This window comes from Bubalus kerabau, chromosome 1, assembly GCF_029407905.1.
Source record: "Bubalus kerabau isolate K-KA32 ecotype Philippines breed swamp buffalo chromosome 1, PCC_UOA_SB_1v2, whole genome shotgun sequence".
Taxonomy (NCBI): Eukaryota; Metazoa; Chordata; class Mammalia; order Artiodactyla; family Bovidae; genus Bubalus; species Bubalus kerabau.
In genome coordinates this window covers 42,148,147-42,171,788 of record NC_073624.1, presented here as the reverse complement: position 1 = coordinate 42,171,788, position 23,642 = coordinate 42,148,147, and the positions used below count along the sequence as shown (strand labels likewise).

Here is a 23,642-nt window from a genome sequence, read left to right as displayed (position 1 = left end):
CAGGTTCCATAAGAAAATTATGCCTCCATTTGATTTGTTCAGTAGGAAAAGGGACATGTCCCAGAAGAAGGGGTGTGTATGAAGAGAACAGGCTGATGTCCATGGCATGTCAGCATTTCTTTAGAGTGGGGACTTTGTCTTGTTAAGCTTATTCATCTCCATTCATCTAGTACCCAGAACAAAGACACACACATATGTGGATTTGTAAGTGTATGTGAAATGGAAGAATATATAAAAACAAGAGAAGAATTGCTAATTAATTAATTAAACAATCAATTAATTGCTACAGGGTGATGACTGTAACTGGAATGCAAGTTCAAGGAAAGGAAGAACAGTGTGAGATTGAACAGATCAAGGATGGGGTTGTACTTTCATTGAATCTTCAAGAACAGTTTAACTAAGATTTGGTTAAGTAAGGGAGAGGGGAGAAGGCATTATAAAAATGAGCACAGTGTGTGTGTTTATGTGAAAGGGGAAAGTGTTAGTTGCTCACAGGTGTCTAACTCTGCAACCCCATGGACTGCAGCATGCCAGGCTCCTCTGTCTATGGGATTCTCCAGGCAAGAATACTGGAGTGGTTAGCCATTCCCTTCTCCAGGCAACCTTCTCAATCCAGGGATCAAAACTGGGTCTGCTGCATTGCAGGCAGCTTCTTTACCATCTGAGCCTCCAGGGATGCCCTGGTGAGAGGTAGGGGAAAGCAATCAGGGTGCAAATAGGCCTTCCTGGAACAGTGAGAAAACAGCGACTAAAGATGAAGAAACTGTTGGAGGCAGACTATGGGAATCCCAAGAAATAGGCATAGGAGTCTGTTCTGAACATATGAGAGAAGGGAGCCATGGGAGAGACACAGAAATTGGAATTTAGGAGGAATTGCAGTTGCAATGGTAAGGAGATTGGTTACAGAGATGTTTACCTGGGAAATAAACAAGTGAGCCTTGAGGTGAGGCCCTGAAGCAATGACTGAATTGGAGACAGATTGTATTTAGATGTTCTACAATTTCAGCAAAGGGAAACTCAAAAATAAGTACCAAGTTTCTAAAATAAACATGATACCATGGGCAAGTGTTGGATGGTATGAAAAAGAGCCAATCTTGTAAGGACTGGTGGGAGTAACAAACTTCCCTTTCAGCATGCTGAGTTCTAGGAGGGGACAGAGTATCCGAATGGAGAAGATCAATAGATGGCTGGAAATACTAACCTGAATTTCAGGTAAAATCTGAAAGTTTATTTCAGGAGTCAAAATAATTTTCATAAATTTCTTTGGCCTACAACATGCAGGATCTTTGTTCCTTAACTAGGGATCAAACCCATGCTCCCTGCAGTGCAAGATTAGAATGTTAACCACCCAAGTGCCAGAGAAATCCCTTGATAATTTTATTTCACAACAATGCATTCAGTCTTTACTAAATGGAAACTTCTGGACTACGTGTCTTGTCAGTACAAGAGGATACAATCTTTGCCTTTCAGTCACTTCTCTTGAGTGGGGGGGATGTGACCAAAAAATGCATTACCACAATACTAATAAGACTTTAGCTTCAGGCATAGGTCTGTGCATCTTATTTTTTAACTGAAAAGTGGGATTCTACACTAAAGGCAACATTAGAAAGGGTTCCTAAAAACAATACGATGGCAACATTTGTTTTCATTAGTTACCATGGCAATTGAACTTAGCATTTCCTGAAAAAATTGTGCACTTAAGACTCTGAGCTAAGGCGTTCTGAAATGGCCTTTGTCTGGCTCCAATGATTTCTTAGATTTGCTATTATCTTTCACATAGTGACCCCAAGTGTGTGAGCTACTCTGATAAAAATAGTTTCCATTTACTAAGCTTGTGATTTTTGGAGCTATATGCTCTATGTACACATCTCTTTTAATCCTTGGAATAGCCCATATGAAGTCTCAAAGAGATGTGTAGCTAGGTTTAGATTACACAGATAACCTTCCATTCATCTACTCACCCAGAAGATATACATTAAGCACCCACTCCCAGCAGGGCACTGTAATAGGTCCTAAGGTTAGATGCTCCCTGCCCTTGCAGTACTCACACTCTCAAGGGGAGTGAAGACATTAAAGAAATGCATTACAGCCCATAGTATACTGGGCACACATATGTTTCAGGGAGATACAGGAACATATATCAGGGGGAATCTAATCTGTTGAGCAGAAAGGCTTGCTGAAGAAATAAGTAACCTTCCTTTAAGCTGAGACTTAAAGGACAAGTGATATTAGCTGAGCTCAAAGGGGCAGAAAGAGTATTCCAGGCAAATACATTGAAAAACATGTCTGCAAGCTTGGATGTGAGAAAGGACCTGTCTGGTTAAAGAAAGTGAAAAAAGTTCTGTGTATTTGATTGTATGATTGGAGGGAGAGAGTGGGCTCAGCTGAGCCAACAAGTTATTGAGCCAAGATTAGAATTTAGTCTTGATGGACACAAGTGTCTGCTTTTGACACTTCTCCCCAAAACCCACTGAAGCTTATAAAGAATCTGGATTAAAATGCCATTTTCAACGAGACAGCAAAAGAGACACTGATGTATAGAACAGTCTTATGGACTCTGTGGGAGAGGGAGAGGGTGGGAAGATTTGGGAGAATGGCATTGAAACATGTAAAATATCATATATGAAACGAGTTGCCAGTCCAGGTTCAATGCACAATACTGGATGCTTGGGGCTAGTGCACTGGAATGACCCAGAGGGATGGTATGGGGAGGGAGGAGGAAGGAGGGTTCAGGATGGGGAACACACGTATACCGGTGGCAGATTCATTTTGATATTTGGCAAAACTAATACAATTTTGTCAAGTTTAAAAATAAAATAAAATTAAAAAAAAAAAGAAATGGAGCACAGTGGGAAAAAAAAAATGCCATTTTCAGATATCTTTAAAGCCAGGAAGAAATGGATTTCTCATTTCAGGATGGCAGTGTAGCCCCACTGTTCAGGTCTGAAGCTCTGAAAAGCAAGAATGGGTTTTTGAATAATGCCATCTCTGGTATGTCAGGACTTGCCACAAGCAACCATACTTTAAAATTCAAAGAAAATTCCAGTGGGTTGCAAGAAAATTCAGAGTGGAAATATCTGATATCTGATGTTTTCTCCGGTTGATCATTTGAGATAACTTGCTGTCCATGTTCACTGTAGAGATGACTATTTTAAGATTGAAGTTCTAGTTAATATTTTTTTTTTCCCTGTGAAAATTATTCTCTTTTCAGAGTGGTCCCTCTGAAAACTGATACCTTATATCAGATGCCATTCTGGTGTCTTTAACCAAGAAAGAAAGAAAGTGAAGTCACTCAGTCGTGTCTGACTCTCTGTGACCCCATGGACTGTAGCCAGCCAGGCTTCTCCATCCATGGGATTCCCCAGACAAGAGTACTGGAGTGGGTTGCCATTTCCTTCTCCAGGGTATCTTCCCAACCCAGGGATCAAACTTGCATCTAATTTGTAATGATAATATGATACTTTTCACAAGCAATGTTTTTATCAGTTCAGTTCAGTTCAGTTGCTCAGTCATGTCAGACTCTGCGACCCCATGAATTGCAGCACGCCAGGCCTCCTTGTCCATCACCAACTCCCAGAGTTCACCCAAACTCTTGTCCATTGAGTCAGTGATGCCATCCAGCCATCTCATCCTCTGTCGTCCCCTTCTCCTCCTGCCCCCAATCCCTCCCAGCATCAGAATCTTTTCCAATGAGTCAACTCTTCACATGAGGTGGCCAATGTATTGGAGTTTCAGCTTTAGCATCAGTCCTTCCAAAGAATGCCCAGGACTGATCTCCTTTAGTATGGACTGGTTGGATGTCCTTGCAGTCCAAGGGACTCTCAAGAGTCTTCTCCAACACCACACTTCAAAAACATCAATTCTTCGGCGCTCAGCCTTCTTCACAGTCCAACTCTCACATCCATACATGACCACTGGAAAAACCATAGCCTTGACTAGACGGACCTTTGTTGGCAAAGTAATGTCTCTGCTTTTGAATATGCTATCTAGGTTGGTCATAACTTTCCTTCCAAGGAGTAAATGTCTTTTAATTTCATGGCTGCAGTCACCATCTGCAGTGATTTTGGAGCCCCAAAAAAGAAAGTCTGACACTGTTTCCACTGTTTCTCCATCTATTTGCCATGAAGTGATGAGACCAGATGCCATGATCTTTGTTTTCTGAATGTTGAGCTTTAAGCCAACTTTTTCACTCTCCTCTTTCACTTTCATCAAGAGGCTTTTGAGTTCCTCTTCACTTTCTGCCATAAGGGTGTTGTCATCTGCATATCTGAGGTTATTGATATTTCTCCCAGCAATCTTGATTCCAGCTTGTGCTACTTCCAGCCCAGCGTTTCTCCTAATGTACGCTGCATAGAAGTTAAATAAGCAGGGTGACAATATACTGCCTTGACGTACTCCTTTTCCTATTTTTATAGGTATAGGTAAAAAAGGTTTAGATAAAAATATTTTAAACCATATCTCTCTTTAGTTGCTAAGTCATAGAGATCCCATGGACTGTAGCCTGCCAGGCTCCTCTGTCCATGGGATTCTCCAGGCAAGAATACTGGAGTGGGTTGCCATATCCTTCTTTAGGGGATTTTCCCAACCAAGGAATTGAACTGGAGTCTCCTTCATTGCAGGCAAATTCTTTACCAACTGAGCTACTATGCATATCATTAAAAATGGATTAAAACATACTTAGTAATGAATATCTCATTTTTGTAGCAATATCTACATTGAAGATTTCATTTTTGTTTTGCCCTTACAGTAAGTGAATAAACCTAATACCACAAATTCTCAAGGCAACTTTGGGAAAGACAAGGAAAGTTCAGTCATTAATCATATTGTGAAAGTAGACATATCAGAAAAAGAATTGAAACAAAACTCACTGGACCAAAAGTAATCCATATTGGAAAGTGTAGATTTGCCTAATCAGATGTGAGCATTGAGTAATATTTGTTTTTCTGAGCCATCTTTTGCTCTAAAATAGATAGCCACAGTGAACAAAACATTATACATTTCTTTTCTGGGCCCAGTAAGTTGGGAAATTTTTTTAAAAGCTTCATAAATTGGAAGTATTTAGTCAAACCTTTTTATAAAATTCAGCAGTTTAAAGTTAAGGTAAAGTGATCATTCATATTGGCAGAATTAAATATTATGAGTATTAAATAAAAGCAATGATTTGTACTCTGAGGTTAAATATATAATATAAATACAAAGTGATGGATAAAATCAGAGATTACTGAAATAATTAAACATAATAAATTGATTCTTCAGAGAGTTTTACTATTAATGAGCTTTATAAATTTTATCTTTAAAATTGCTAGAAAGAATTTCTAGATAAAAGTATCAACTATTTTAGAAATGTCATAAATGTAGAAGAGCTTGATAAAATTGGGACTTGCCACAAGTAGATTTCCTTTAATATTCCTAATAGTTAATGTGCTTAAGAAATAACACATCAAGAAAGGCCCATTGGCTTCATTCCCTCCTCAGTGACGGTCCTAAGACTCATGATATCATTGTGAATAGTTTTATTTCCCCTTTCCTTTCATTCAACCCTTCTCCAAACCCCTAAATTGTCTCCCAGAGAATGTTTCTTGTTGAGCTACCTGGCCACTCACACCAGACCTGCCCTTGAGGGCAGTCCCTGTCCCTCTCTCCTCTTTTTGTGCTAATATTTTCTACACAAAACGTTTGGAAGTAGTTTTTCTCAGACAGTTTTTAGCATATCATTTCCTGGCTCAGTCTCCACTATTTATTCTCTCCCCCACACACACCCTCCACTTTGTTTCACCAACAACCAATTCACTGACACCAATCGACTCTAGTGCACTTTTCCATGCATTCATTTAGCAAATATTTATCAACTGATAGGTGACATCAGACCATCTTTTGGAAGGGTAAGCAAGAATTGGCTAAGTGTGAAAATTGCCTGAGCGATCCATGGGGTTGTCTGTTGGGGCTCAGTGCAGGAGCCCCAGCAGGAAGTGATGGCTTGAGGCGGGGTCTGGGTAGTGGCGATGGAGTGAAACAATCGGTTTTGCAATCTGTTTGGGGGCGGGGGCGGGGTGCGCATCCCCTATTACTACTGAATGTGACTTTCCAGACATTCAGAAGTCTGTCTCCCAAAATTTTTACCTTCAAGCTCCTCTTTAAGTAAAGTAAGTAAGTAAGTGTAGTCGCTCAGTCGTGTCTGACTCTTTGGGACCCCATGGACTATAGGCCACCAGGCTCCTCTGTCCATGGGATTCTCCAGGCAAGAATACTGGAGAAGGTTGCCATTTCCTTCTCCAGGGGATCTTGCTACTAGATACACAACGCACCATTCTGTGTAACCTATGGAGAGGACTTTAACCCCCCATACCTAGTTTCTTTATCTATAAAGTGAGCCTAACGACAGAACCTGCTTCATAGAAATGTTTCAAGGATAACATGAGATGTTTTTAAAGTGTTAAGCTCAGGGTTAGGCCCATAGTAAGAGCACAATCAATGTTAGTCCCTATATTAGCACTGCTGCTAAATTTAACTGATTAATCCACAGTATGCTGGATGCTTTGTTTTTAATGTCTTCAGCTGTATTTATTCTGTTTTAATTTATGTTCCTTAAATGTAAAATAAAGCAACCTGAGAGTGTGGCTTCTTTTCTGGTGGTCGGCCCAGGGCTCAGCCAGAGGCCTCACATGTATCTACTTCCAGTATGGTAATGTGGAAATGAATTCTGATGCCTTATGCTACAAATTAGGTTAAATGGATTTAGAGGTTAAGCCATTTTCAATTCCTGCTCACCTAATGAGAGAGATTAAAGTATCATAAACGATTAATACTTTATCTAATGATCATCTTACCTGGAATTCAGTCTTCTTAAAATAATCACCTAACGCTCTCAGAATTGAACTATTCCTTGGGCAATCTAAGGCCATACTCAGTGAAGGTACTCATGTACTCAGACCAGCACGTCCAAATTGGCTCTTCCTACTCACGGGGCTCTGATAGAAAATCGGGCTCCAAATCTCTACATTGGCATAGTCCTTGTGAAACAAGAATTCTTTGCAAAAAACAGAGGCATGTCACACTTCGCTGGGGCAGAGGCTGCTTTCTAATAACCTTAACTGTTCAGCTTCTTCCAAGACACTTCCATCAGGAGTGTCCTTTCAAAAATTTCAGAAAGAATCCAATGGCAGGTTCTCCATTTCGAAAATTTTGTTTTTCTAGCATAATATGTTCTTCTTGTTTGTCTTTTGTAATTATATAAAACATTCCTGTTAAGTGACCTAATTGGAAGAATGTTTACTTTCCCCCTGGCCTCAGACCAGCAGGTGAACTTCATTGAATCAGTTACTTAAGACTCAGCAATAGAATTGATAGTTTTGAAACTCTTGGTGAAGAATTAAATATAATCACAATGTCTTCTTGGAACACCTGTAGACCACAGTTCACTGCATAATTTTTATATTATTCATATATCTGTTTTGACCCACTCACCCATCTTTCTTTCTTATTCTCATTTTCTTAGTTTTAAATTTAATTTTTCTTTTACTTCATTTCCTCACCTGTTTTTAACAATTTATCCTGATGAAACTTTGTTGTTAAGAAATTCCTCTACTATGTTCAAAATTATAATGCCAACTAAAACAGGAAAATAAAATAACCATCATCTTTTTTATTGGCCACACAATGTGGCATGCAAAATTTCCCCAACCAGGGGTGGAAACTGTGCCCCTTGGATTCGAAGCACGAAGTGTTAACCCCTGGCCCAGAATTACCATCATCTTATTCTTAATATATGTGACTCAGGGAATATCCATTTACTTAGAAATATAAAATTTTAAAATAAAAAGGAGTCTTAGAAAATTTGACAGTTAAAATACAATTTGGAATAACTAGAATGTTTTATGAATGTTAATTGCTCAGTCATGTCCAACTCTTCGAGACCTCTTGGACTACAGCCTGCCAGGCTCCTCTATCCATGGAATTCTCCAGGCAGGAATACTGGAGTGGGCTGCCATTCCCTTCTCCAGGGGAACTTTCTGACCCAGAGATTAAACCTGAGTCTCCTGCATTGCAGGCAGATTCTTTACTGTCTGAGCCACCAGGGAAGCCTGTTTTATGAATAGATCATTTTAATTCAGTGAAGAAGTTTTATTTCACTTGTCAGAAAAGTTGTCAAACCTTGGAAATGGGCAAGAGAGATTACTGAGGTATCCATGAAGCGCTTGTGGAATTGCCTACCAGAATTTCCAGGAATTTCTGATTCTATGGGGTGTAGATCTTTGATTTAAACCAGACTCTCTACAAACCTGTGGTGATCGAGTTTTACTTGAATAAAAAAACTGAAGATAAGGCAAATATTTCTTGTCCATAACAAAGTGATGCAAATGAATTTTATCCAGTAGAGAATATAAATATCTGTAAGTTAATTCCTCCTTTGACTAAATTTTGATATCTTAGTGTTTTCCTCATTTATCAATGAGTAAAATATTTAATAGGGGCTCATTTTGTACTTGTATGAGAATGATGATTTGGCTGTTTTGAAAGTTAAGCTTTAACACAATTTGTTCCGAATAAGTATACTCTCTTAGATGAAGGATTTTGCAATGTTTCAGAGTTTTCATGATACACACCAATTTGCAGCTACTTAGGAGCAACAGTATAACATAATCACAGGTTAAAATCCTGAATCTGTCCCTTAACAGCTGCTCTCTGGCCAGTTGCTTAGCCACTTTGTGTTCCAGTTTCTTTATCTTTAATATAAATGTGATAAATATATGTAAAGCACTTGGGACAATCGCACACTATTTTATTGTGATCTGTATTGTCATTGTGGGAAACAATGGAGTCTTATCAAGCATCCTAGATGTTTTTAACTTCTGAATGCTTAATCCTGTTGTAGGCAGAGAGAAAACCATTTTTCCTATGTGCGGGATTCTTGCCTGCCCAGGGCTGTGTGAACAAGTGTGCCTGATCTGAATCTGGGGTCAGTGAACAGGCAGCCCTCGGGTTCTCACCTGAGCTACACGCCAATTTGGCCTCTGTGATAGCTTTGCAATGTGTACACTTGGCTTCCATGAAATACATATCCAAAGGTTCTTCTTGTGTTTTTCTGAATAAGGAAGATCACAGGGAGAATCTGGCAAGATTGTCAGCAAGCAGAAGGGAAGCTGCAGCTACATGTAGTCGACACACATGGATGTTGACCTGCTGACATTCCACTGAGACAGCTCCTAGGCTATAGAGGCTCTACCTTCCTCTGAATCCTCCTTCAGTTTTCTCAGAGGTATATGTGTTCAATTCTATGACAAAAGGCCCCACCTCCTGCAGGATACCCTCATCAGCAAGGAAAGGCAAGAAGAGACACAGGCTTCAGTTCATCCTTGTGGGATTTCAGCCTGCCGGTGAGTGACCCTTCCTGACTGTCTGTCCTGTGAACTTCAAACTCTAGCCCTGGTCTGCTGCTGCTGCTGCTAAGTCGCTTCAGTCGTGTCCAACTCTGTGTGACCCCATAGACGGCAGCCCACCAGGCTCCCCCATCCCTGGGATTCTCCAGACAAGAACACTGGAGTGGGTTGTCATTTCCTTCTCCAATGCATGAAAGTGAAAAGTGAAAATGAAGTCGCTCAGTCGTGTCTGACTCCTAGCGACCCCATGGACTGCAGCCTACCAGGCTCCTCCGTCCATGGGATTTGCCAGGCGAGAGCCAGCCCTGGTCTAGGGTTTACCTAAACAGTCTTCATAAGGCTGTGTGCCTGTTTAAGCAAGACTTGGGATAGCATAAGCCAATCTCCTATAACAAATCTCCTATTTATAGTATATAGATGATAGATAGGTGCTGCTGCTGCTGCTAAGTCACTTCAGTCGTGTCCGACTCTGTGCGACCCCATAGACGGCAGCCCACCAGGCTCCCCCGTCCCTGGGATTCTCCAGGCAAGAACACTGGAGTGGGTTGCCATTTCCTTCTCCAAAGCATGAACGTGAAAAGTGAAAGTGAAGTCATTCAGTCATGTCCGACTCTTAGCGACCCCATGGACTGCAGCCCACCAGGCTGCTCCGTCCATGGGATTTTCCAGGCAAGAGTACTGGAGTGGGGTGCCATTGCCTTCTCCAGATGGGTAGATAGACAGATACCAAATATCGATATACATATATCCTGCTGATTCTGCCTCTCTTGTTGAGCTATGACTCATGCAGAATTTGATACCAGAAGTAGGAAAGCCAAGGAGAGCTCATTCAATTGTTTACCTATTTACTTAAAAATGGAGTTGTGCTACACACACATACATTACACCTTTTTCACTTAAAAAAATGTATGATGAACATATTGTTCCATGTGAGTACCTCATCCATTTTTAATAGATAATCCCTTGCAAATAGGTACTATAATTTAATAAAGTACCACTTCATGTAAGCAGCTTGCTTTTAATGACAATACCACAAGAAACAATTCTATGTATCTATCTCTGTATATTTTTCTAATTCTACTCTTAGAATAAATTCCTAGAAGATAAATTACTTAGTCAGATGATATGCACAATTAAGTTTTTGATTTATTTCATCAGAAGTGTTGTTCCAATTTACTCTTCTACTAGCTGTGTGTAAAAGGATCTGATTCTTCTGAACATACTCGATATTTTAAATTGGGACATCCCCCAGTGAATTTCAGTGGTTCGTTTAATGGACTGAGCTGGATTTGCTGGTTCTTTTAGACATCTTTAATTGCCAAGAATTCTTATGAAGCCAGTTGCCTGCTTTCCATTCAGGTGACATTCCTATAACCAATCTTTGAACTCTCGGGGTCAGTGACAGAAGCCAGAACCACTCCAGTTTCAGTTCTGTTCACATACAGGAACTTCCATCAAGGCCGTCTATGAGCCTCCCAGACTGTGCTCATAGTGAGCAGATAGCCCACTGCTAGCTGAAAACATTTGCCAAAAGCAGCTTGCTTGGGTTAATGCTGATGTGCTTATATTCACCAGTGTTTGCAAAGTACTAAAGTAATTGGAGATCTTGAGCAGACAATTCTTGCTGACTGAGAGAGGAGGAACTGCTAAAATCCTCTAAACTTCCACAGCTCTTACTCAGAAGCCTGTGAGTGCATTTAAAGTATCTTTTAGTGGATGCTAAGAGGAGTTTGAAAGTTACCACCAGAGCCTACCCTGATGGCTGTGCTCGCACAACTGTTTATTTTCTATCCCGTTCAAAGGGATGTTTTCGCACTGCAGGTTTAGAGAAGGCGAGGAGTCTCAATAAGACTAATCTGTTTTAACTGTAAACCACAAATATCCTTTAAAATCTGATCCCACCCATACTCTTTTCTTTTCCAAATGTCAAAGAAAACAAGCCTACTCTTACAAAAAAATCACTGTGAAATCTATTCCATATTAAGTATATAGCAGTTGAAATAGATTTACCCCATAATCCATGGCCTTTTCTCCTCAATCTTTCCTCTCTGATTCTTGATTCAGGTGAAGAAATCCCTTATCCTTTCTACAGACAGCCACATATGGAAGAACTTCACATGGAAGATTACAGTGTCTCAGTGAGAAATGGCTTAAGGAAGTACTGTTGACCCCATGAGTACAATTAAGTGATTAGTCACCAGTATCGATGTTAATATTAGATGAATACATTTAAGAGGTTTTATATCTGTCTTGACAATCAGAAAGAATATTGAACTGGTAGACTAAGACACTGAAAGCTAATTAAAATAATGGATATATGACAAAAATACAGTAACATTTTATATTTCAGAAATGTGAATCAGAAAGTCTTAGCAAGTGAGATTTATTTAAGACACTTGGGAAGTGTCCGACTCCTGAGTGGCTTCTTGGATGTAAGCCTGCTGTGTAATTATTAAGATGAATTTTAGGGCATATAATTCTGTGTGGATGTGTTTGCGTGTTGGCAGTCGTTTAGGTGAATGTGTCCCTTCTTATCAGAGGAAAGCTCCACTGTCATTTGGAATCAACTGAAACATTTTTTTGGTTTCCTTAAAAATTTCTGATCTCTGTTATCCAAGCGATCCAGAAATAAAGTGCTTTTTCTTCTAACAGCTTTTCTACTGAGCAGTGACTTTCAAGTTGCAATCTGTCAACAATATCAATTATGTCTGAGACAAAACTTTCAGCTATAGAAATAAAGGGGGTCCTTCATCCTCAGACATGCAGTGCCAGGTGGTCAGTTGGTGGTCAGCTCTGGACACAAAGCAACTTCTCATTGTCTTGGGCAGGCCTGCTTGTTAACAGGTGATGATCATTAGGATATTTTAGGATCTGGGTCCAGTCACATTTTAAGAAGGGCAGTTAGGCAGGAAGAAGGATATGGGTTGAGAAGAGGGGACTTTACATGATTTTTTAAAATATTTATTTGTCTTTATTTATTCATTTGTTTGGCTGCATCAGGTGGGATGCAGGGTCTTTGTTGTGGCTCACAGACTCTCTAGTTGTGCACAGGCTCAGTAGCTCTGTGGCATGTGGGATCTTAGTTCCCCAACCAGGGATCAAACCTGCATCCCCTGCATTACAAGTCAGATTCTTAACCACTTGACCACCAAGGATGTCCCTAGATTATTTTTTTTTATTTTAACTTCGGAGCTTAACTAACTCAATTAATCTGAAGACAACTTAAGATGCCTGGGATGAGTGCTTGAAACAGATCTCTAACTCTGTTAGGAAATTTTAGAAGGCACTCTAGTTCAATTCCCTCACTTTATAGATAAGTTATGGAAGTGAGGACTTTGACATTCTACTCATCTATAAGCTTTGCCTGTTCACTCAATAGGTATTCAGTAAGGATGTGTGCAGTGAATGAAGACATGGATGGAGAGATCGGATGGGTGATGGGATTAAAAAAATACAGAAAAATGTGTGCTAGAGGAAGCACTCAAGTTAATGAAATTGTTTTCTAGAATAGTGCTGCACTGTTCCAAGAATATGCAAAACTGAGCAGCAGAAATAATTTGCAATCTTCTGGTTTGACTGAGGAGGCAGCGTGACTGTATAATCCTTCACTTGTGAACATCCATCATCGCTCTATTGGTGGAGCTACAGAAGTGTAGATACTTCTGCTAGATAGGAGGGGTGTCCCTGGTGGCTCAGATGGTAAACGCGTCTGCCTACCATGCGGGAGACCTGGGTTCGATCCCTGGGTTGGGAAGATCCCCTGGAGAAGGAAATGGCAACCCACTCCAGTACTCTTACCTGGAAAATCCCAAGGATGGAGGAGCCTGGTAGGCTACAGTCCATGGGGTCACAAAGAGTCGGACACAACTATGTGACTTCACTTCACTTCTTCATCAAGCCAGAGCCCTGCCCTCTAGGGCTGACCAACTAGGGTGAGTGACTTTGCTGCTAAGTTGCTTCAGTCGTGTCCGACTCTGTGTGACCCCACAGACGGCAGCCCACCAGGCTCCCCCGTCCCTGGGATTCTCCAGGCAAGAACACTGGAGTAGGTTGCCATTTCCTTCTCCAATGCATGAAAGTGAAAAGTGAAAGTGAAGTCGCTCAGTCGTGTCCGACTCCTAGCAACCCCATGGACTGCAGCCCTCCAGACCCCTCCGTCCATGGGATTTTCCAGGCAAGAGTACTGGAGTGGGCAAGAGTACTGGAGTGGGGTGCCATTGCCTTCTCTGTGAGTGACTTTAGTAACCCCATTTATTCCGGATATGTAAGCACGGGCCTTTAGATCTGCTGTCAATGATATGGACTCATTGTTTAAGCAGGAAACATGTTCTACTAGGGCGCCTTCACTTTCTTACCATCTGTAAGATGGTAGTGAATGCTGGAGAAAACAGCCTGTGATTTTGTGGCACAGTGTCCCTATTTGCAGAACTATAATAAGTAGGGGACAAAGTTATAGTCCTGATCTCTAAACAACTATGCTCTAACCTCATGATCACCAAACTTTTTTTGATCATGTATCCTTATCATGCTTTTTCAGCATGAACTCTGCTATGAGTGTACTTATCTCCTTAGAAATTATATTGTTCAGTCACCAAGTCACGTCCCACTTTTTGCAACCCAATGAACTGCAGCATGCCAGGCTTCCCTGTCTCTTACCAAAAGCAGAGTTTGCCGAAGTTCATTGCATAACTCAGTGAAGCTATGAACCATTCTGTGCAGGGCCACCCAAGACAGATGGGTCATGGTAGAGAGTTCTGACAGAACGTGGTCCATTGGAGAAAGGAATGGCAAACCACGCCAGTATACTTGCCGTGAGAACCCCATGAACTTAGAAATTATAGGTGTTTCTTTTTAACTCATAAATAATATGCTTCCAAAGCAGAAGTTTAGAAAATAAGATAAAAATAAATATAAGTAGATAACTAATGGTTTCTTCCTGCACACAATGGGATGGGTAAAATCCATGCTGTAAACAATTTCTAGTCATCTCTGAAGTACAGTAATTATATCTCACTTTCAATCCCAATCATATCTACATATTCTGTTCCCTAAATATCAAATCATGGATTTAATCTTTAATAAAACATATTAAATAATAAGGAAAAGAAAGACAAAGAAGGATAAAATAGGTAATATAGTCACAGACCACAGCGAACAAAGAACCTATGTGAAGCTGCTACAGTCCTCATTTCTGTAACTCACCACAGCTGAAGTTGATATCCATAACTCCTGTCTTCCATTACTTGGCTCACATTTCCTCCTCCGCCAGTTAGGACCTCAACTGGTGAGGGTTTTCCCTAAAAGTCAGTGGGGCTTTCTTTTATCAGTTGATGTAGTTTTCAGTTAACTTTTACTATAGGAAATTGATGATATTAAGGGTCATCACAGAGAATCTCCCTGGGTTCCAGAGATGGTCCTCTCTGGTCACATTTTCTGGCATCAGTTGAATGTCCTCTTGATAATCAAGATCAACCACCTAACAGAGCAGCCCCTTTCTTTGCCTGTTGGGGTAGTCGTAAGAGGAGCTCAGAAAGATATAATAGCAGAGTGAAGTTCCAGTTCCATGGAACCACTGTTCCAAGGATTTCTCTTTTAGAAACCAAAACCTCCAAACTTCAGAAATTAAATTGTAGATATGGATATAAGGACTCTGTAAAGTGGGATATTTGGTGTGAAATGATGAAAGGAGCCATTCCCTCTTGAAAGCACTGATTCTTAGACAATCCATGTATTCTGAGAGACAGCACCCATTGTTGTTTCCTGATTAAAAGTATGTACTAAATCTTATATAACAGAATCATAACTCCTCAGATTTTTGTGGGGTTTGATGTTATTGTATATGGAAGACTGGGGTTTAATTATCATTTTATTTGCTGTATTATATAAAGATATAATTGATTTTAGTATACTAACCTTCATCCTGTGACTTTGACAAGTTCATTTATTAGTTCTTGGTCATTGCAATACAGTAAAACATAAAAAGGAAATTTAAAAAATGATCAAAAATGGAGAAGTAAAACTCTCTGTAAATAATCTGATTGTTTCTATAGAAATTCCTAAAAATCTAAAAAGCAACAACTGCCTTGTGATGTTGGATCTGGGACTCTGCAAGCCACATCTCTTTTGCTGGCTGATTCCATGTTAGACTTTATTTGCCAGTAGGGGACCTGAGGGAGATGAAATTTTGTTTCTGAGAAATTTGTTTCTGAGATTCTGAGGAATTTCTGTAGAAACAATCACATAATTTGCAAAGAGAGAGAGAGTTTTACTTCTTCCTTCCTGATCATTTTTCTTTTGTATTTCTTTTTTATGTTTTACCATATTGCAATGGCCAAAACCTCCAGGATGATGTTGAAGAGAGATGGGGAGAGTGAGCATGCTCAGAGAAAGGGTCTGGGATCCAGACCCATAAGGAGAGTGGGTGCTGACTGGCACAGGTGTCTCCAAGGAGTCTTATGAATCTGAATCTGCAAGTGTTACATATTTACAAGAAGAAACTGCCACCACTAAAGTGCAGAAGCTTTTGGCAGGTGATACTCATAGGAAAATTGGTGGGAAGCAAATGAGTCAATCCTTTCTTCCTCCTCAAGCGTTCATCTCCTTCGGGTGCCCCCTACTGGCAAACAGAGCCTAACATGGCATCAGCTAGCACAACAGAAGTATTGTTTGCAGAGTCCCAACCCAACATCGCAAGGCAGACTGTAGACAGGTGGATTTGAGGCCGAAACACAATAGTTAAATCACAGACACCCAAGAAGTATACCTATGGGTTGTTTAGACTCAAGCATGTCTTCTCTTCAATCCCAGAGTGAGTCTCAAGAGTTGTTCGAGCTTTACTTCTGTTCCGTTTTGCTTTCCTCATTCCGAGATTTGTTTGAGAAAGACTGCCATACTTGCAACTAATGTGGTTTCCCTCAGTCCCAAGATCTGTCTTCAGGTGAGATGTGGGGAGCTGGTACTGCGGATTTGAGGTGGCTACCTGAAACCTCTAACCAGATTCACTGCTGGTCTAAACTTAGCCCCTCCCAGCTTTCCTCCTTCATCCACCCCTCCCCAACTTTCTTGATCATTGTAACTCCCTTCGACAAAAGTATTTTATTCTTGGCCATAAAAACATTCTTTTTAAGCAATTCCCATGTTAAATAGTATGTTACATTCAATATTCTATTAGTGCAGCCCTTCCACCCCCACCCTCCTCCTCACACATGCCTGCATACACATGCATGTACATCATAAGTGTGCACACACATGGAAACTTCAATATAAAGCTTGGTAGCTTTTGTTCAAAGAGATTAAGAGAATTCCTCACAGTCATAAAAGTACAGAGAGGCAGAGTTGATATCCAGCCTCCACGCTGATTCTTAAGCTCTTACCCTTCACTTACACTTTCTCTTCTTTTTAATACTAAAAATAATAACTCCACTTACATCATTTCATTTTTTGAAGTGTTTTCACATATCTTGCTATCTGTGACAATCACAAATCCTCTGGAAAGTAGGACAGGTCATATTATTTTCTTTATGTTACAAGATATGAAACTTGGCTTATAATATTTCCCAGTGGAAAGAGGAAAACATTTCTAAAAGAAAACATCCAAGCAGTTTTGATTCTGTCTCCATTTCAATGTACTTTTGATTAAAGCTTCTTTAAAATTTTTTACATTAAAAATTTTTTTTAAATCTCCTTAAATAAATCCTGCTTTTATAACACCTGTAGTCTGTCACTCTCACTGTATACTGTTGACCACTGTTTGCATTTTTAGGGATGATTTTACTTTCAGGGGACAGGGACACGTGTAGAATGTGACTATCTTTGCTGAGCTCTTTTGAGCCTGAAACATATCAGATTCAGGCAAGATCATTATCAGTAATCAAATCAGAATGAAATGTGTTTGTTTCCGTGTTGGAAACTTTAACATTGCAAAAGTTGGTTCCCCACAGTATTAATTGGGGCATTTACATCTTTGTTTTGTACTCTGTTCTCTACTTGCACAATTTGGGGGCATATCTTTTGTAATATCTTTTTGGTGGTTCATTTTGTGTACTATTTAAAAAAGAATAATACAAAATGAAGAGTATGTACTTATTTCTTACTATGGTGTTGGCCTTGCATTACCTCAGAGTTAGGAGCGTACAGCTATTCATCATTGATAAATCATCTTAAACACTCTTTTTAATTGAAGTATAGTTGATTTACAATATTATATTAGCTTCAGGTGCACAACAGTGGTTCAATAATTTTATAGTTTATACTCCATTTAAAGTTATTATAAATACCTATAATACCTGTGCCTTACAATATATTCTTGTGCTGATTTATTTTTTACACAGAATTTTGTATTTCTTAATCCTTTACTCCAGTCTTGCCCCTCCCCACTCCCGCTCCCCATTGGTAACCACTAGTTTTTCTTCATATTTGTGAGTTTGCTTCTGCTTTGTTTTGTTTACTTGTTTGCTAAAAATCTTCTCTTTTGTTTTGCATTAGTTATTTGAGAATTTGTAGTTCCATATTCTTCCAGGGTCTTCTTTTGCTTTGTGAAATGTATTTGCTGGGTTACAAACAACTCTGGTCTTAAGCAGTAAATTGGCCATTGCTCCACCTTGTCTTAGCCATATACCAGCTGATCCTTATTGGAAACTTTCAACAAAACATTTCTCTTAAAACCAGAAATGTTATCCTCATCCTTATGCCACTGGGATACATAAAATAATGTTTGTGTTGAATGCTTATTAACTATCTGTTCCTCCCTCTTCACAAATCTAACCTCACTGTGCTGGTTCATTTTAATATGTCATCTTGGCTGGGCCACAGTGCCCAGATATTTGTTCAGTCTTCTGTATGTTGCTGTGAAAGTGTTTTTTGAATGAATTTTTAAATTTTTATATTTTGAGTAAAGCAAATAGCCCTCACTAATGTGGGTTGGCCTCACCTAATTAGTTGGCAGCCTTAACTAGAACAAACATTGACCTCTCCCAAAAAAGAAACAATTCCACCAGAAGATTGCCTTTGTATTTGAACTGCAATTCTTCCCTGAGTCTCCAGTCTGCTAGCCTGCCCTTTCTGATTTTGGATTCTCTCCCTCCCTCCCTCCCTTCCTTTCTCTCTCTCTCTCTCTCTCTCTCTCTCTCTCTCTATATATATATATATATATATATATATATATATATATTTTTTTTTTTTTTTTTCCGGAATCCTAATGTGTGCTCAGTCACTCAGTCGTGTCCAACTCTTTGCAACCCCATGGACTCCTCTGTCCATGGAATTTTCCATGCAAGAGTACTGGAATGGGTTGCCATTTTCTCCTTTAGGGGATCTTCCCGACCCAGGGATTGAACCTGTGTCTCCTGCGTCTCCTGCATTGGCAGGTAGATTCTTTACCACTGAGCCACCTGGGAAATCCCACTGGCATCTTAACTTCCAGAATAATTTTTGAGTTACATGCTACAACACACATACTATTTGGCATGAAGTGATTAAACAGTAATATCAGAGATCCTGTTTCCTAAAAATGCTTAATGGTGCTTCTCAGGAAATGCCAATTTACTTGGTTAATGGGAGATCCACTTTCAGCTCCAAACAGAAAGAAACTATTTCCCCAAAGCTTTTAAACATCACTCTTCCTCACAGATTAGAATTTACATCTTAGAATAATCATCTTACTATATAAGAGATATGACAGATTATATTAATCATACTAAATAAAATTATAATACTCTAGAGAAAAAATTGTCTCCAGTTTTGCTACTCCAGCAAACCAAATGTTTCATCTTACAGTTTTCCATTCAGTTTGCCTCCAAAAAACATTTTTTTCAAGTTATAGTGCCAGGAGAGCTATAATTTTATATTCTCCTTTTATCAAAAAAAGTATCTAAATAGAGGGAAGAAAAATGTTTTTCCTTTTCTGAATTTCAGAAGGAAATTCCAAACAAGAAGAAAAAGTTGGTGTTGAAACTTGATTACTCTGTGTGACTAGGTACCAAGGGATAAAATAAAAACAAATCAACCTCATTGACTCGATCATTTTCTTTGATTTAGTTCACATAATTAGAACCTGATTTACACTGGGAGTGGGTAAAGAAAAATCAGGAAACAATACCTGCTCTCCAAGCCATTGAGAACATCATCTTCTCTAAAGTTAAATTTTTAACCACTAGGTAAACCTCACAGTCATCCAGTAACCTACTGATTTCCATATAGCACCCTAATGCTAATCAAGTAGATGAACTGAAATTAGAAGTTTCTGTCAAATTGATTCACTTTACTGTATACCTGAAACTAACACAAAATTGTAAATCAACTATACTTCAATAAAAATTAACTTTAAAAAAGAAGCTTTTGTCAAATAGAAAGGGTAAATCGATGGAAAAGTGTGATGACGGAAAAGCATCAAAAGCATAGAGGATTATAGCAGAGGGATATAATCCTTCTGTTCTTCCAGAGACAAAAGAGAGGGGATAAATGAGCCTGTACTGTCTGGTTAGTGGGCCGAGATTTTGTGGCTGTCTATTTTTTGCTGTATCATGCAGCCATCTGTTCTGATCCTGAATTAGGGGTTCTTTGGGAAAGCACTAATTCTTACAACATTGTAAGTGTTTCTTGCAAAATAAGCTAAAATTGCTTTGGAATAATGAAGGCACCTGTATAAGAGTGATGAATGTCTCCCCAGCGGTTCTCAGGGATGCCAGGCCCGAGCCCTGGTAACTGGTACCAGGTCCAGTCAGAAGCTGACGTCTCCACTAACGATCTGGAAGAGGGCGTCATTGGCTGGTTAATGAAATTCACAGTTGCAGTGAAATGATGGATTGGATGCAAGAAAGCAAAGAAATTAGTCATGTTGGTCAAATGAGATGCATCTTATGGAAATGCTTGCTCATCCTTTAAACAGAAAATCAGCATCTGAAACTCATTTAATGGGATCGATAGTCCAGAAAGCACCACTTCCTGCAGAGGCCTGGAGGTGATGCCAGGAAGAAAATTAGACAGGAGATGGGAGGCTGAGCCGGCATAATCAGAGCTTCTCTGGAAAGACCTCAGGCTATTTGGCCAGTGTTCACATGCTTCCCACAGCTCCTGACACTGAACCACAGACTCTGACGTCCACTCTGCTTCTGCCTGTCCAGCCTGTCCTCTGCCTTCTAGCTCTGCCTGGAAAGATGGCTCCACATGGGCTTCCTAGCATTGTTTTCAACAAGACAAAGTTGACAATGTGCAATGTCTTGTTCCTCTGAGGGTGATGACTGGGCCAAGGCCAGAGGTGGAGGTCCAGCATCAGAATGGAAGCCTGGCTAGTGTTAGGGTGGGAATTGTGGTCTTCATCTCTGGCCCATCCTCTGTTCTAAGACGGGTGTCTATTCACAGTCTTCTGCTCATGGCGTCTGTTGCTTTCAGGCTCCCAAGTTGGGGCACTTTGAATTCATTTCCCTGGATCCATGTGCACCCCTTCACTGTCCTGTGAACCTCTGAGACAACATGTGGGACTAAATAAAGTACGTGTCCTTCAGTGAAAACCTAGGGTTTTTGAAGGTCCTAGTTTCAATCATCTGTTTCCTTCAGTCTCATAAGAACCTCGTTTATATCCTCAGGTCTGGCTGACCCCCTCCCTCTCATCCCCTCACTCCTTCGTTGCCTTGAGTGTGAACTTAACACGGACTCCTGATCTTGTCCTGAGGTAAAGGGATCTCAGACTTCATGGATTAATAGCCCCTTTTCCATCTTTAATAATGTCTGCATTGCCTGTAGGGTAATATGGCACAGCAAATTTCCCTATCACATTGTAGCATTGTATAAATTAATCTCATACTAAGTTTTTAAATCAAAATATAGCTTCTTTTCTCATGAGAACAAAAAAATAATTAAAAGAGACTTTTCCAACATTATTTTTGGGGCCATTCAGAGAACTTAAGTTTATATTAATAATTATTTAACATTCAGAATAGTTATGGATTACAGGCTGAAACTTGAAAGCAAACTGTTACATGGTTGTAAGATTACCCAAGAGGAAATAACAATGGTAGGCAGAATTATCATTTGATGTATTTAAAATCAGACAGTATCCTATGGGCTGTGGATTTAGATGGGGGACCCAGAATCTAGGTTCTTCAGGGTTAAAGTTAATGGATTATTATTACAAAACTGAGTTGGGAGACCAAAATCTCACTAGTAACCTTTCACATCACTTTGGTCTAGATTTCCTTAGTGTGAATCTCTCTTTAGGGTGCTGACTTCATCCCTTCTGGTAACATAGAGAGACCCAGTTTCGAGGCACAACCCTCTAAGAATGCAATGGTGTGGACGACCCTCAATACGAACTTCAAACAGTCTGGCTCAGCTGTGACTGACTTAACTATGGAGAAGACCCTTCTATTGTTTTGCAGCTGCTACTGAAGCCAAAACTATTACTTGTCAAATCATGACCGAATCATCCTATCCAGCTTCTAAGAGAAAAGATCTGACATATCCCAATGCCTGCAGCCTTTGCTTTTGTTGTTCATGATGAGAAGCCTCCACTCTGGTCAGACCATGGCCCAGCTCTCTGATTCCTGCTTCAGTGTCTTTCCCTTGGAGCCCTCACAGCGGCTGCTGCTGAGATTACATTTAATGTCACCCTCAATTAACCTGACAGGATCCAGGCTTCCCTAACCCCTCCAGAACTGAGAGAAAAGAAGAGGCTTTGGGTGGGAAGCTGAAACAGGCTTTTATGTTCCTGGCTCTTTTGCAGGTAAATGTCTCAGAAAATTGCCATTTTATTGTTTCCAGGCCCTGAGCTCACATTACAACAACCAAAGCCTGGAAATATCTGTCAGGTCATCCATCAGCTTTTACAGGGTGAAGACCTTTGAGAAACATGGAAAGCACTCAACTAGTTGGAAATGTTAATGACATAGTCCAAGTAAACACCAAGTCTTCATGCCTGGATGTTACCTTCCAATTTCTTCTTTCAGATAAAAATAACATGGAACTCTACTGCAACAGAAAAAAACAGGATAGTGTCAGAGTAAAATGCTTTGGAAATTTTTCCAAAGGAAATTAAAATGCAGTTCCTGTCAACCTTTCTCAGGGAAGCTATTCTTTCTTCCTGGAAGTTGGACCATATGCAATCCAGAATCATTAAGTCTTTACTGAAGTAATGGGGTATTGGATATTTCTTCACATACAAATGTTTTATTACTTAATTACTTCTTATCCATACTACAGTTGAGTAACATTTTTTATCCAGAATACATCAACAAAATAGCTGAAAAATAAGAAAAGAATTCTGCTGGCTTGTTCAACCCCTTTTAATTTATGAATACATAAATATATTTTACAAAATCCCTGATGGATTATGAACTATTACTTCACTGAACTAGATTAATCATTACAAGAGACAGAGTTGATAAATAAAGCAAATGAAAATACAGAGCATCCAGATAATTTTGATTTTCAGATGAATAACAGAGACGTTTTTACAATATACAGCTATTACATGTGATATAGTAAAAAAATGTTCTGAAATACAAACTTAACCGTCCATACTGTATTTTACCGAGCAAACTGAGAAGAAACCAATTTTATCAGAAAGGATTTTAGTGTTTCAAATACTCTAGCTTGCTGTTTAGAAAGTAACTACTTCTTGACAAGCTAGCCGCTTGGATGTCAACAAAAAATTTTTTAAGAATGAACTGAAAAAGATTAGAGGCTGAGTATGTAGCCATTGTTTTCCAGATTGTCAAGGTCAATTTATGGCTCTTAATTGTTTATTTTTTTTATCAGATCAGATCAGATCAGTCGCTCAGTCATGTCCGACTCTCTTTTATAATTGTTGCTTTTTAGTCGCTAAGTCCCATTCTCTGTGACCCCAGGGACTGCAGGACTGAAGGCTTTTCTTTCCTTCACTATGTCCTGGAATTTGCTCAAATTCATGTCCATTGAGATGGTGATGAGATCCAACCATCTCATCCTCTATCACCCCCTTCTCCTCCTGCCTTCAAGCTTTCTAGCCTTTTGCATCAGGTCGCCAAAGTATTGAAGCTTCAGCTTCAGCATCAGTCCTTCCAATGAATATTCAGGGTTGATTTCCTTTAGGATTGACTGGTTTGATCTCCTTGCTGTCAAAGAGACTCTCAAGAGTATTTTCCAACACCACAGTTCGAAAGCATCAATTTTTCTGTGCTCAGCCTTCTTTCTTTATGGCCCAACTCTCACATCCATACATGATTACTAGAAAAACCATAGCTTTAACTATACAGTCCTTTGCTGTCAAAGTGATGTCTCTGTTTTTTAATA

General features: G+C 39.7%; 1 long non-coding RNA gene across 2 annotated transcripts; it reads left to right on the top strand.

Annotated features, from left to right (window-relative positions):
- Positions 1-5,358: 5,358 nt before the first annotated feature.
- On the top strand, positions 5,359-17,330 carry LOC129641451 (uncharacterized). 2 transcript variants are annotated; one of them, XR_008709341.1, is made up of 3 exons: positions 5,359-5,882; positions 9,092-9,374; positions 15,722-17,330. It is a non-coding gene; the product is annotated as an uncharacterized LOC129641451 (long non-coding RNA). The 2 variants fall into 2 exon arrangements; XR_008709342.1 differs by lacking the exon at positions 15,722-17,330 and adding an exon at positions 11,442-12,188.
- The last annotated feature ends 6,312 nt before the right edge of the window (positions 17,331-23,642 follow it).